Source organism: Piliocolobus tephrosceles, chromosome 1 (assembly GCF_002776525.5).
Source record: "Piliocolobus tephrosceles isolate RC106 chromosome 1, ASM277652v3, whole genome shotgun sequence".
NCBI lineage: Eukaryota > Metazoa > Chordata > Mammalia > Primates > Cercopithecidae > Piliocolobus > Piliocolobus tephrosceles.
In genome coordinates, this window is record NC_045434.1 from 37,238,087 (window position 1) to 37,254,317 (window position 16,231).

General features: G+C 37.7%; 1 protein-coding gene across 1 annotated transcript in view; it reads left to right on the forward strand.

Moving 5' to 3' along the window:
* XPR1 (xenotropic and polytropic retrovirus receptor 1) overlaps positions 1–16,231 on the forward strand; it is a 260,416-nt gene that overhangs the window by 27,021 nt on the left and 217,164 nt on the right. The gene's annotated exons all lie outside the window — the stretch shown is intronic.

The window sequence follows — 16,231 nt, forward strand, 5'->3', positions numbered from 1 at the left end:
TCCTTCCTTCCTTCCTTCCTTCCTTCCTTCCTTCCTTCCTTCCTTCCTTCCTTCCTTCCATCCTTCCATCCATCCATCCATCAATGTTCATTAGGGATATTGGCCTGTACCCACCCTTCCTTCCTTCCTTCCATCCATCCACCAATGTTCATTAGGGATATTGGCCTGTACCCTTCCTTCCTTCCTTCCCTTCCTTCCCTCCCTTCCCTCCGTTCCCTCCCTTCCCTCCCTTCCCTCCCTCCCTTCCCTTCCCTCCCTCCCCTCCCCTCCCCTTCCCTCCCTCCCTCCCTCCCTCCCTCCCTCCCTTCCTTCCTTCCTTCCTTCCTTCCTTCCTTCCTCCCTCCCTTCCTTCCTTCCTCACCCAGGCAGGAGTGTTTTTGTTTTTGAGACAGAGTCTTGCCTCTGTTGCCTAGGTTGGAGTGCAGTGGTGTGATCTCAGCCAACTGCAACCTCCACCTTCTGGGGTCAAGCAATTCGCTTGCCTCAGCCTCCCAAGTAGTTGGGATTACAAGCATATGCCACCATGTCTGGCTAATTTGTGGGTTTTTAGTAGAGACGGGGTTTCACCATGTTGGCCAGGCTGGTCTTGAACTCCTGACCTCAAATGATCTGCTATCTCAGCCTCCCAAAGCACTGGAATTACAGGCGTGAGCCACTGCACCTAGCCTGTTTCCCTCTGTTACCCTTGGGTTTAGTTTGTTCTTCTTTTTCTAGTTCCTTAAGTTGTCATGTTAGGTTTGAAATCCATTTGAGATTTGAATTTGAAATCCATTCACAGCTATAAATTTGCCCCTAACTCTGCTTTCACAGTGTCTCATAGATTTTGGTATGTTGTGTTTTTATTTTCATTCCTCTGTAAATATTTTACAATTTTCCTTGTGTTTTCTTCTTTGATCTTTGAGTTATTGAAGTATGTGTTGTTTTCTTTCTACAATTTTGTGAATTTTCAAGTTTTATTTCTGTTAATTGATTTCTAATTTCATATTGTTGTGATCAGAGAAAATACTTTCTTTGTATGATTATCTCTTTTAAAGTCTATTGAGACCGAGCGTGGTGGCTCACACCTGTAATCCCAACACTTTGGGAGGCCGAGGTGGGTAGATCACCTGAGGTCAGGAGTTCAGGAGCAGCTTGGCCAACATGGTGAAACCCCATCTCTACTAAAAATGTAAAAATTAGCTGGGTTGCTGACAGGTGCCTGTAATCCCAGCTACTTGGGAGGCTGAAGCAGGAGAATCGCTTGAACCAGGGAGGCGGAGGTTGCAGAGAGCTGAGATCGCACCATTGTACTCCAGCCTGGGCAACAAGAGCGAAACTCTGTCAAAAAAAAAAAAAAAAAAAAATGTATTGAGGCTTTATTTCTGGCCTAACAAATAATCGATCCTGGAAAATGTACCACATGCACTTGAAAAGAATGTATATGCTGTTTTCATTGGATAGAGTGTTACATGTATGTCTGCTGTCTGGTTACTTTATCTGTTACTGGTCGGGGGATATTGAAGTCTCCAGCTATTATTGTGTAAGTACCTATTTTTCTCTCTTCAATTCTGTTAATTTTTGCTCCATATATTCTGATGGTCTGTCTTTAGTGTATAAATTTTTTTTTTTTTTTAGAGATGGAGTCTCACTATGTCTCCCAGGCTGGAGTGCAGTGGCACAGTCTCAGCTCACTGCAACCTCCGCCTTCCAGGTTCAAACGATTCTCCTACCTCAGTCTCCTGAGTAGTTGGGATTTACAGGCACGCGTCACCATTTAGTAGAGATGGAGTTTCACCATGTTGGCCAGGCTGGTCTTGAACTCCTGACCTCAGGTGATCCGTCTGGCTTGGCCTCCCAAAGTGCTGGGATTACAGATGTGAGGCACTGTGTATAAATGTTTATACAGTAGTTCCTGCTTCTCCATGGGGGATGTTCCAAGACCCCCAGTGGATACTTGAAACCATGGATAGTACCAAACCCTATAGGTACTATGTTTTTTCCCATACATATATATGTGTGATGAAGTTTAATTTATAAAGCAGGCACAGTAAGAGATTAACAGTAATAACTAATAATAATATAGAACCGTTACAACAATATACCATGATAAAAGTTATGTGAATGTGGTCTCTCTCTCTTAAAATATCTCAATGTACTGTACTATGGGTAAACAAAACTGCGGAAAGTGAAACTGGATGAGGGGTGACTATTGTAAATGTTATATTTTCTTGCTGTATTGAACCTTTAAAAAAATACGAACCTTTAAAAAAATATGATGTTCTCCTTTGTGTCATTTAGGTTTTTCTTAAAATCTTTGTTGTTACTATTTGTACAGAGTATCTGTTTCCATCCTTTCACTTTCAATTTGTTTGTGTCTTTAGATCTAAAGTGAGTGTCTTGTAGACAGCTTATAGTTAGAGCATGTGTTTTTATCTGTTCTGCCAATCTCTGCTTTTTATTGAAGAATTTAATTCATTTACATCTAAAGTAATTACTGATAAGGTGTAATTACGTCATTTTCCAATTTTATATATTCTTTGTAGATTTTTTGGCCCTCATTTCCTCCTTATGTGTTTAGTTGATTTTTTTGTAGTGAAATGTTTAGATTTCTTTTTCATTTGCTTTTATGTATGCACTATAAATATTTTCTTTGTGGTTACGATGAGGAGTACATTTAACAGCCTATAGTTAAAACACTGTAATTTGAATTTTTACCAGCTTAACTTTAATAGCATACAAAAACTGCTTCTTTACGGTTCCATCTCCATCACTTTCAGTTGTGCAGATGTCATAAAATTATATTTTTATAGGCTGTGTGCCCAGAAACTTAAAACAATAATTCTTTTGAATGTGTTAGACTCTTAAATCCTGTAGAAAACAAAAAATGTAGTTAAAAACTGTTGTTACAATAATACCAGCTTTTATAACTGCCTGTATATTTATCTTTATTGAGATCTTTTATTTCTTTATACAGCTTTGAGTTACTGTCCAGTGTTCTTTAATTTCATTTTGTAGGATTCCCTTAACTGTTTCTTACAGGGCAAACCTAGTAGTAACATACTTCTTTGGCTGTTTGAGAATGTCCTAATTTCTTCCTCAATTTTGAAGGACATTTTTGCTGAATATAGGATTCTTGGTTGATAGCTTTTCTCTTTTAGCACTTTGACTATGTTGGAAATTTGACCTGGATCTTGAAGGATGGTTAAGATTTACAAGATGGGTTAAAAGATGGGGGTAAAGGGAAGGGATTCCAGGTGGAGGCAACAGTAAAAAAAAAAAAAAAAAGGCAAAGATAGAAGAAATACTGAGGTCTCTAAAATGAGTAATATGTAATTTATTTTGTTTTGAGGGTTAGATTATGAAAATCAAAGTGGTTTCCTTCATTTTGAAAGATAAGCCTAGAAAGGTAGATTGGACCATTCTCTGTGTTTTAGAGGCCAGCAGAGGAGTATAGACTTTATTTTGTGGCCATGAGGAAATCTTTGCAAGTTTTTGGGTAGGAGAATCAGGCTGCTGGTTTGGAAAGGTTGATTTGGCAGCATTTTATAAGATGTGTGAGAGAGATGAAAACTCATAGGTGGTTAAACCAGTTAAAATTCTGTTGAAATAGTTTAGGTAGAAGGATAAGAGAGTATGAAGGCAAAAGAGGATGTGGCAATGGAATTGACTGTATCAGATCTGTACATGCATGAGTGGAAAGAAGGAAAATGTAATAATGTTAACTACACTAGGGCAGTGTTTTTTATTTTCCTCATGATGTATCCAAAGTGTGTAGTACAGTGCCTGGCACATAATGTATTCTTTTTTTTTTTGAGACGGAGTCTCACCCTGTCGCCCAGGCTGGAGTGCAATGGCACGATCTTGGCTCACTGCAACCTCCACCTCCTGGGTTCAAATGATTCTCTTGCCTCAGCCTTCCAGGTAGCTGGAATTACAAGTGTCTGCACCATGCCCAGCTAATTTTTGTATTTTTAGTAGAGACGGGGGTCTTACCGTGTTGGCCAGGCTGTTCTTGAACTCCTGACCTTGTGATTCGCCTGCTTCGGCCTCCCAAAGTGCTGGGATTACAGGTGGGAGTCACCACACGTAGCCAACTTTTTTTTCCTTTTTTTTTTTTTAAAGAGACAGGGTTTTGCTGGTATTATAGGTGTGAGCCACCACATCTAGCCAATATATTCTTAAATATTTGTTGAATGAGTAAGACTGTTTTGACTGAGATTATTCATCTGTGTGATTTAGATACTGGTGATGACATTAACAGAAATAAAGCCTTGAGAATAAAATGAATTGAATTTTGGACATTCTGAGTTTGTGTTATCAGACATGTGGCCAAGGATCTAGATTCAGGAGATACCCACATGGAAAGAATAAAAGCCATGTCAGTAGATGTCAGGGAATATTAGTGCAAAAATTTGTAAGTGTGAATATAACATGACATATTCCAAATTAATTCCTCCTATTAGAAATTACATGTATCTCATATATTTAATATACATTTAGTTTAATCAATTCAATAAAATTTTAGTGTCGTAACAACTTCTCCATATTGAATTGCCATTTACTGACTGGGTTCTTTTGAATTCCATGAAAATGAGTCAGGCTTAATGCTTACATACTCTAGGCTTTGGCTTGTTAAGTATGTACTAGAGTATATTAATGTTAAATTTTAATATGATAATTTGTGTAAGAGTTTTTCTTGGCTTTGCTGATTATTTCTATCATCAGAACCAAAGCTAAGTAAGTTTATTCATATTTTGGGATAGAAATGAAGATTATTTAGTATGTTGATTCTTTGTACAGTACACATGGGAATGCTAGATGTCTTCTTTTGAGGTTTATAATTTGATTTACAAAACTGTCCTGTTTAGTATTAGGAAAACATTTCTAATTTTTAGATGATGAGGCAAACCATATTAGATGTAATTGACTTGTACATTATTCACCCAGTATTTCGGGTGAAGTAACTTAAAAAGAGAATACAAAAAGAGGAAGTGGAAACTGAAAAAGATAATTGGGGAATATTTCTAGGGTATTGTAGATGAGCACATAATGCACATATTTAAAATAATATATTCAAATTTTATTTTTCAAGGTTTCCATTTGGAAAGGTTGTTCAAATAAAAAAGTATCTGATGTAATTTTATTCAGTTGTGAAACATTATTAACAGGGATTATGACTCCTTTAAGGTTTATGTGAACAAATATTCCTTGCCCTTTCTCTTAATATGCTTGTCTTTATTTATTTTATTGTTTATTAATCCAGTAGATTGTAAAGTGCTAACTTTGAATGACTGTTGAAGCGAATGAGAGCAACATAACAATAGACATTTTGTTGAGGATTGTCATAATATTTATAGTATGTTGTGTATGAGGCAATGGTTAGCTGATAGGAAATAGGAGTTTTTCTAGCTTCGGATCTCCTTTAAATGGTCTGTGAAATGCATTTGTGCCTTGGAAAGGAGATTAGAGATGATCTAATGTGAATTATTAAAAATGAACAACATAAGAAATTTGTTCTCATTGAATATACATGTTAACTTTTAACTAAACCCTATTTGTACAAAAAATATATCGTACAAAATTTAAATAATTTTTTAGATTGAATAATATAATTAGGATACATTATTATTAAAATCATACTCAAACTGGGATCTGCATATATTTTCTTTGGAGTCTGTAGGTTTCCTATGAGAATGAAAGATACTGTGTGTTCACATCAGCAATCATCTAAAAATAAAGTAGGAACATATTTTATATCATCTAGATCAGGGGTCTGCGACCCCCAGGCTGCAGATCAGTACTGGTCCATGGCCTGTTAGGAACTGAGCCACACAGCAGGAGATAAGCAGCGTGTATTACTGCCTGAGGTCTGCCTCCTGTCACATCAGCAACAGCATTAGATTCTCATAGGAGCGTGACACCTATTGTGAACTGTGCACGCAAGGGATCTAGATTGTGCACTTTTTATGAGAATCTAACTAATTATCTGAAGTGGAACAGTTTCATTTCCCCTGCCAACCCAGTCTTTGGAAAAATTGTCTTCCATGAAACCAGTCCCTGGAGCCAAAAGGGTTGGGGACCACTGATCTAGGGGACCATTTAATAAACCAGTGATACCAGTAGATTGCAGTGCCCTTGTGTATGCTTGTTTTGCTATTGGTTCCAGATAGAACCGTACTTCTTTGTGATCAGCTTAAAAGAACTGAGACATACCTCATGCATAAATGATGCATTTGTGGACACTACAGGGTCAAATAATGTCACAACATTGTGATGTAAGTTTTGTGGTAGTTCATATTCTATTAGCTAACATTTTGAGCATCATCCACGTTCTTGGCACTGTTGTAAGTGTTCTTCATGTATCATCATGAATCAAACTTAGTATTGTTTTAAGAGTTTTTATGATAGTCGTCATTAAAGACTTGTGTGGTATGTGCCATCACTGTTCCTGTTTTGTAGATGAGGGTGCTAAAGTACAGAGAAGTTAATTTTCCTAAGGTTACACAATTTTTGTTGTTGTTGTTGTTTGTTTTTGTTTTTGAGATGGAGTCTCGCTCTGTTGCTCAGGTTGGAGTGCAGTGGCACGATCTCAGCTCACCACAACCATCGCCTCCCAGGTTCAAGTGATTCTGCTGCCTCAGCCTCCCGAGTAGCTGAGATTATAGGCGCCCGCCACCCTGGCAGAGGCAGATTTTTGTATTTTTAGTAGAGACGAGGTTTCACCATGTTGGCCAGACTGGTCTTGAACTCCTGACCTCAGGTGACCCACCCGCCTTGGCCTCCAAAAGTGCTTGGATTACGGGCGTGAGCCACTGCACCCAGCCAACTTTTTTTTTTTTTTTTTTCCAAAGAGACAGGGTTTTGCTATGTTGTGCAGGCCAGACTTGAACTCCCAGACTCAAGTGGTCCTGCCTCAGCCTCCTTAGAAGCTGGGCCTTCAAATACATACCACCATGCCTGGCTAAGAGTTAATTTTCATAGACATTATCTGACATCATAGTTCCCAGCCATTCTGTTATGTTGCCTCACTGTAAAGACAAGTACTTGTAGAATTACATCACATTTGACACAGTAATATAGCCATTCCAAGCTCAAAAGAACGTGTATGTTGGCAGTCAACACCACATTCATGTTACAATTTGAGATTTTGTTTTAGCAAAACACCATCTTTTTTCCTGTCATGGTAATATTGTTGGTTGAATATTACTGGTTTGTGGTTATCTTTGGATTCAGTTTGTAAGATTTTACTGTTATATGAGTTGTTATGAGTACTAGGAGTTTGTCCTGGTTTATGTTTATATATATTTTAATAACATTTTATAAACCAAACAGTATCTGAGACATGTCTTAACCAATTTAGAAGTTTATTTTACCAAGTTGAAGACATGCCTGGAAGAAATAAACACAGAATCACAGAAACTGTGGTCTGTGCCTTTCTCCAAAGATAATTCTGAGGGCTTCAATATTTAAAGGGAAAAAATGGACTGGAGGAGAAAGAGGGAGGGTATGGTAATCCCCATGTGGCAAGAGAAAAGGAGCAGACAGGGCAATAGTCAATTATGTATTAGTCTCATGCTCAGTGAAGCAGCACTTTACACAAGATAAGGAGAACATAGAGTAGCTACCTCTGGAGATATTTAACCTTTTATCTGTAGCTATCTGCCAAAGAGCAAAAGAAAAGGCCTTTTCTTGCATTACTTAGCTTTCAGCTTAATTTTTTTCTTTTGGCATAGTGAATTGGGGTCACAAGTTTTTATTTTCCTTTCACAATTATAACAGAAATAGCAGAAATTAGAGTAGGGATTCTGATGCAAAGGGTTGCTTTTAATCCTTTGGAAATCAAAGACCTCATGTAATGCATATGAATACATATTGATTTATTTACTGTACAAATTCAGAGTTTTATATAAAGTGCTGGATTTCCGTAAACATGAGTTGAGGAAACTGTTTTAATTTGTTGTTTTGTGACTTGGATGTATTGCTCCCAACCCAGGCATGTGGTTCGGGTGACTCATAGACAAACGGTCCATAGGTAATAATATAGACAATACTTTAGAGGGTTTGTTTCCCCCCTTGTTTCTAACTGGGGACTATTCTCTTATCACAGGCCTAGAATGTTATCTTACTTATGGAATTCTTTTAGAGATCATTATTACCAAAAATATAGGGCCTCTTAATCAGATGAACACAAAGTAGTAAGAAGCAAAAAGAGTTCCCTATGATTTCAGTGAGATTTGTCTTGACTTAAACAAAACTTTGATTCAGTTTTATAATCAGAATGAAGACTATCGTCATTTTTCTCCTTATAAAATTCAAATTCATTATCTTCAGAATTTAATTTGGAAAGGTTTCCTTTTGCAAATTAAGTTTATGTGTATTACATGTCAGAGATTCTACTTAATGTGCTTTGTTAATCATCTTTGAAGTAATTTCTCCAGAGACGGAATGCTTTTGAATTCAATATTTATTGAGCGCCTACTGTGTACAAGTCATTGCAAGTCACTGGTGATGTATTTGGTTCCTGATAGCATTATTTAATTTTGCTACACATTCCTAGTATACCCAAGAAGTGGAAGAACTTCATTCAAACATTTGAATCTCTGATATTATTTGTTCCCATAATGGATTTATTTCTGTAACTATTCTCTGGCAGGATCAATTTGTTCCTTTCTCCTTACATTTTTCTAGTACTTTTTTGTTTTTAACTTCTGGAGATTTACTCTGATTTTAGCAGTCTTTTGTTCATTGACCTTCTGGAAATATCCTATTGAAGAACCAAAATATTACCACCACTCTATACTTGTAGAGGACTTTAATAATCAAATTCTAATGTGGGTACAAAAGACTTTCTGATGTTTGATAAGCTCTTCTTGACTAACCTCTTATTTTAGTCTGGCAGTTAGTTAATGTTCCCTGAGACACATGAAATTATAAAGAAAATACTGAGTATATATATATTTTAAGAAATTTCATAATTTTGTCATATTCAGCCTCATATTTACAGGGTATTCTTAAACATGTTTGTATGTTGAATTAATAACATGTTTAAGAATGTGATCTTAGAAAATGTAATGTAATCTTAGAAAAGATGTGGTCAATACACCCTCCCAAGACTAGACCAGGAAGAAGTTGAATCCCTGAGTAGACCAATAACAGGCTCTGAAGTTGAGGCACTAATAATAGCCTACCAACCAAAAAAAGTCCAGGACCAGACAGATTCACAGCCAAATTCTACCAGAGGTACAAGGAGGAGCTGGTACCATTCCTTCTGAAACTATTCCAATCAATAGAAAAAGAGAGAATCCTCCCTAACTCATTTTGTGAGGCCAGCATCATCCTGATACCAAAGCCTGGCAGAGACACAACAAAAAAAGAGAATTTTAGACCAATATCCCTCATCAACATTGATGCAAAAATCCTCAGTAAAATACAGGCAAACCGAATCCAGCAGCACATCAAAAAGCTTATCCACCACGATCAAGTGGGCTTCATCCCTGGGATGCAAGGCTGGTTCAACATATGCAAATCAATAAACGTAATCCATCATATAAACAGAACCAAAAACAAAAACCACATGATTATCTCAATAGATGCAGAAAACACCTTCGACAAAATTGAACAGCGCTTCATGCTAAAAACTCTCAATAAATTCAGTATTGATGGAATGTATCTCAAAATAATAAGAGCTATTTATGACAAACCCACAGCCAATATCATACTGAATGGGCAAAAACTGGAAGCATTCCCTTTGAAGGCAGGGATGCCCTCTCTCACCACTCCTATTCAACATAGTGTTGGAAGTTCTGGCCAGGGCAATCAGGCAGGAGAAAAAAGTAAAGGGTATTCGAATAGGAAAAGAGGAAGTCAAATTGTCCCTGTTTGCAGATGACATGATTGTATATTTAGAAAACCCCATCATCTCAGTCCAAAATCTCCTTAACCTGATAAGCAACTTCAGCAAAGTCTCAGGATACAAAATCAATGTGCAAAAATTACAAGCATACCTACACACCAATAACAGACAGAGAGCCAAATCATGAGTGAACTCCCATTCACAATTGCTTCAAAGAGAATAAAATACCTAGGAATCCAACTTACAAGGGATGTGAAGGACCTCTTTAAGGAGAACTACAAACCACTGCTCAACGAAGTAAAAGAGGAGACAAACAAATGGAAGAACATTCCATGCTCATGGATAGGAAGAATCAGTATTGTGAAAATGACCATACTGCCCAAGGTAATTTATAGATTCAATGTCATCCCCATCAAGCTACCAATGACTTTCTTCACAGAATTGGAAAAAACTGCTTTAAAGTTCATATGGAACCAAAAAAGAACCCTCATTGCTAAGACAATCCTAAGCCAAAAGAACAAAGGTGGAGGCATCATGGTACCTGACTTCAAACTATACTACAAGGCTACAGTAACCAAAACAGCATGGTACTGGTACCAAAACAGAGATATAGACCAATGGAACAGAACAGAGCCCTCAGAAATAATACCACACATCTACAACCATCTGATCTTTGACAAACCTGACAAAAACAAGAAATGGGGAAAGGATTCCTTATTTAATAAATGGTGCTGGGAAAACTGGCTAGCCATTTGTAGAAAGCTGAAACTTTATCCCTTCCTTACACCTTATACAAAAATTAATTCAAGATGGATTAGAAACTTAAATGTTAGACCTAAAACCATACAAACCCTAGAAGAAAACCTAGGCAATATCATTCAGGACATAGGCATGGGCAAGGACTTCATGTCTAAAACACCAAAAGCAATGAGAACAAAAGCCAAAATTGACAAATGGGACCTATTAAACTAAAGAGCTTCTGCACAGCAAAAGAAACTACCATCAGAGTGAACAGGCAACCTACAGAGTGGGAGAATATTTTTATAATCTACGCATCTGACAAAGCGCTAATATCCAGAGTCTACAAAGAACTTAAACAAATTTACAAGAAAAAAAAAAAAACTCCATCAAAAAGTGGGCAAAAGATATGAACAGACGCTTCTCAAAAGAAGACATTTATGCAGCCAACAGACACATGAAAAAATGCTCATTATCACTGGCCATCAGAGAAATGCAAATCAAAACCACAATGAGATACCATCTCACACCAGTTAGAATGGTGATCATTAAAAAGTCAGGAAACAACAGGTGCTGGAGAGGATGTGGAGAAATAGAAACACTTTTACACTGTTGGTGGGACTGTAAACTAGTTCAACCATTGTGGATGACAGTGCGACAATTCCTCAAGATCTAGAACTAGAAATACCATTTGACCCAGCCATCCCATTACTGAGGATATACCCAAAGGATTATAAGTCATGCTGCTATAAAGACACATGCACACATATATTTACTGTGGCACTATTCACAATAGCAAAGACTTGAAACCAACCCACATGCCCATCAATGATAGACTGAATTAAGAAAATGTGGCACATATGCACCATGGAATACTATGCAGCCATAAAAAATGATGAGTTCACGTCCTTTGTAGGGACATGGATGAAGCTGGAAACCAACATTCTCAGCGAACTATCGCAAGGACAGAAAACTAAACACTGCATGTTCTCACTCATAGGTGGGAATTGAACAATGAGAACACTTGGACACAGGAAGGGGAACATCACACACTTGGGCCTGTCCGTGGGGTGGGGGAAGGGGTTAGGGATAGCATTAGGAGATATACCTAATGTAAATGACGAGTTAATGGGTGCAGCACACCAACATGGCACAAGTATACATACATAGCAAACCTGCACATTGTGCCCATGTACCCTAGAACTCAAAGTATAATAATAATAATAACAACAATAACTCAGAATCTAATTGTGGACCTTAGCAACTATTTTATTAAAAATGAAACATTTTTTTCCTGTGTCACGTTTTAAAGAAAATAACTGCTTTGAGTTATAATTCATGTACCATAAAGTTCACATATTGAAAGTAAAAAAAATGAATAAATACAAGAAAAGATGTGGTCCATTAATAAAGGTTTCCCCACAGGGTTAATCTGTGGTGTGGTGTTTTTTGTTTGTGGGTGGGGGTGGGGTTCTGGTTTTAACAGAATAGTATGATGTTTGATGACACCACTTCTGGGACCAAATGTGTTATCTTTTTTGTGACACCAGAAACCAAATTTCTAACATTAGCTAGGTGTCCAACAGTTGAGTTCATTCTGACACTGATTACCTGGAGGTAGTACAGACCCCACAGCTTAAGGGCTACATTTCATAAGACTGCCCCTGCTTAAGATGCTAGCTGCAAATGGGATGCCCAGGCTAACCACATTTGGTAACCACCCAACTGTTTCTCCTTGCCCACTGCCTAGACAGAGCCAATTTGTTAAGATAGGGGAATTGCAATAGTGAAAGAGTTTAATTCACATAAAACTGGCTACACGGGAGACCAGAGTTTTATTATTTCTAAAATCAGTCTCCCTGAAAATTCAGGGATTACAGTTTATAAGGATAATTTGGTAGGTAGTGGGTCAGTGAGTCATGAGTGCTGATCGGTTGGGTTGGAGATGAAATCATAGAAAGTCAAAGCTGTCCTCTTGGTGCTGAGTCAGTTCCTGAGTGGGGACCACAGTACCAAATGAGCTAGTTTATTGATCTGGGTGGTACCAGCTCAGAGGACAGGGTCTGCAGTGTATCTCAGGCAGTGATCTTAGTTTTGTAATAGTGATGTTATCCCCAAGAGCAATTTGAGGAGGTTCAGAATCTTGCAACCTCCAGCTGCATGATTTCTAAACCATAATTTCTAATCTTTTGACTAGTTAGTACTACAAAGACAGTCTAGTCTCCAGGCAGGAAGGTAGTTTGTTTTGGGAAAGGGTTAATATCGTCTTTGTTTCAAAGTAGAACTCTAAACTATGTTCCTCCCAAAGTTAGTTTGGCCTATGCCCTGGAATGAACAAGGACAGTTGGGAGGTTAGAAGCAAGGTGGAGTTGGTTAGGTCAGATCTCTTGCACTGTAACAATTTTCTAAGTTACAGTTTTTGCAAAGGTGTTTTCAGTTTCTTCCTGCCTCTGCAAATTTGAGGATTCCCATGATTCCCACCTCCAGGTTTGATAATTTGCTAGAACTACCCACAGTACTTAGGAAAGCACTGTACTTACCATTACAGATTTATTATAGAGGATACAACTTAAAAACAGCCTAATGGAGAGATGCACAGTGCAAGATGTTAGGATGGGGATGGCACACAGCCTGCACATTCATGTGTTCGCTAACTTGGAAGCTCTCTGAACCTTGATGTTTAAGGGTTTTTATGATGGTTTCATTACACAGGCACAGTTGATTAAATCCTTTTCTATTAGTGATTGAGCTCAATCTTCAACCCTTCTCCATTCTTCAGAGGTCTGGAGGTGGGGCTGAAAGTTCTAATCCTCTAATCACTTGATTTTTTTTGGTGACCAGCCACCATGAAGCATCTAGGACCCATTGTCCGACTTCCTCCCATTGAGCTATCTCATTAGTATATAAAAGACAGTACATTCCAAAGGTTTTTGGAGCTCTGTGCCAGGTACTGGACACAAAGACCAAATATTAATTTTTATTATACCTCAATTGCATTTTTGTATTGCTTCAGATTCTGTATAAGTAGTGCATATTACTGAATATTTTTTGGATTTAAGTATACGTGACATTAAAAAATTTTGTACATACATCGTTTTCCGTTTTTGTACATCCAGTATTTCAATAAAACTTTGGTTAAAATGAACAAAAATACATTGATTTAAAATTTTTAGTTTCTCTTGTTTCATTGGAAATTTTTTTACTGTATATTATTAGGCCTGGTCAGTCATGGATCTCACAGTTTGGCCACCAATAGAGCAAATAGTAAATTCAGTTGGGAAGAATGTAATTTACTGGACTTGAGTACCTGTATTCTTTTCTTTGAAAGAGTGGGTTACTCTGGAAGTTTACTTCTTCCTTTTTGGTATTTATATGCTTGAATATTTGTGCTGGTTCTGGGGAAGGACGTTTTTGACTTCAAGGGACATTCGGCAATGTTTAGTTTTCACAGCTGGAGGGTGGGGATTGGTACTGTTATCTAATGGGTCTCTGGATGTCAGGAAGGCTACTAAAAATTCTGTAATGCACAGAGCAGCCCCCGCAACAAAGAATTATCTGGCCCAAAATGCTAATATTACTATGTTTGAGGAATCCTGCTGTAGGCTAATATGGGCATCACCAGTGTTTAGATGGTATTTGAAGCTTTGAAACTGTGGATATCCTCATCCACTGAATTGATTTTACCATTTTGATAGATATAGAGAAATATTTCTCATTCCTGTTCCCCAATGACTTATTGAGAGATTAAACTGCAGCCATCCAAATTACCTAAATACAGTTGTTAGCTAATCTAGAATGTGGTTTTGGGGGGGAAAAAAGGCAAATTATAAACCGATACTATCTTTATAGTCCTAAACCTTAGGGAAGACTTTCCAGATCACCACTGAAAAATGCTTTAGGACATTGGTCTGGGAAAAGATTTCATGAGTAAGAGCTTAAAATCACAGGCAACAAAAACAAAAACAAAAATGGGTTTATGTCAAACTGCAAAGCTCCTGGACAGCAAAGGAAACAACAGAGTGAAAAAATAACCTATAAAATAAGAGAAAATATTTGCACACTACTCACACTACAGGGGATTAATATCTGGAATATACAAGGAATTCAGACATCTTAACAGCAAAAAAAAAAAAAAAATTGATTTAAAAATGGGCAAGTGATCTGAGCAGACATTTCTCAAAAGAAGATGTACAAGTGGCTAACAAATAAATGAAGAAAATGCTTAACATCACTCTTCATCAAAGAAATGCAAATCATAACCACAGTGAGGTATCATCTCACCCCAGTTAGGCTGTTATCAAAACGACAAAAAACAAAACAAAACAAAAAAGCAATAAAAATGCTAGTAAGGATGCAGAGAAAAAAATAAGTTTTATACTCTGTTGGTAGGAATGTAAACTAGTACAGCTGCTATGGAGAACAGTATGGAGATTCCTCAAATAACTACAAATATAACTTTTTTTTTTTTTTTTTTAGACGGAGTCTCGCTCTGTTGCCAGGCTGGAGTGCAGTGGTTGCAATGGTGTGATCTCGGGTCACTGCAACCTCTGCCTCCCGGGTTTGAGCAATTCTCCTGCCTCAGCCTCCTGAGTAGCTGGGACTACAGGCATGTGCCACCACGTCCAGCTAATTTTTGTATTTTTAGTAGAGACGAGGTTTCACCGTGTTGGCCAGGATGATCTCAATCTCTTGACTTCGTGATCTGCCCGTCTCGGCCTCCTGAAGTGCTGGGATTGCAGGCGTGTGAGCACTGTGTCCAGCACAAATAGAACTATTAATACGGTATGATTCAGCAATGCCACTACTGGGCATTTATTCAAAGGAAAGGAAGTCAGTAAACCAAAGAGAAATCTGTACCCCATGCTTATTGCAACACTAGCCAATAGCCAAGATAGGGAATCAACCTAAGTGTCCAACAACAGATGAATGGCTGAAGATGTGGTGTATATACACAAAGGAACATTATTCAGTATAAAAAGAATGCAATTCTATTATTTGTGACAACATGAATGGAACTAGAAGACATTAGGTTAAATGAAATAAGCCAGGAACAGAAAGTTAAACACCACATGTTCTCACTCATATGTGAACCTAAGAATAGTTGATCTCATAGAAATAAAAAGTAGTGCAGAGGATACTAGAGGCTGGGAAGGGAAGAGGGGAGGGGGGAGGATAGGAAGAGATTTGTTAAAGGATACAGAATTACACAGCTAGATAGGAATAAATTCTAGTGTTCTGTACCACTGTAGGATGACTATAGTTAACAGTAGTATATAGTTTCAAATAGCTAGAAGGAGGATATTGAATGTTCTCAATACACAAAAATTATAGATGTTTTACATGATGGATATCCTAATTACCCTGATCTGATCACTATAGACCATATGTATTGAAATGTCACTGTGTACCCCAGGCATATGTACAGTTATTATTTGTGGATTAAAAATAAAATTTCTTAAAAAATTTATTTATTTATTTTTTATTTATTTTTGAGATGGTTAAAATGAACATCATTTTAACCTGTCTCCCAGGTTGGGGTGTGGTAGCACACTCTGTCTCTGTCTCCCAGGCTGCCGTGTGGTAGCACAGTCTGTCTCCCAGGCTGGGGTGTGGTAGCACAGTCTTGACTTACTGCAACTTCCGCCTCCTGGGTTCAAGCGA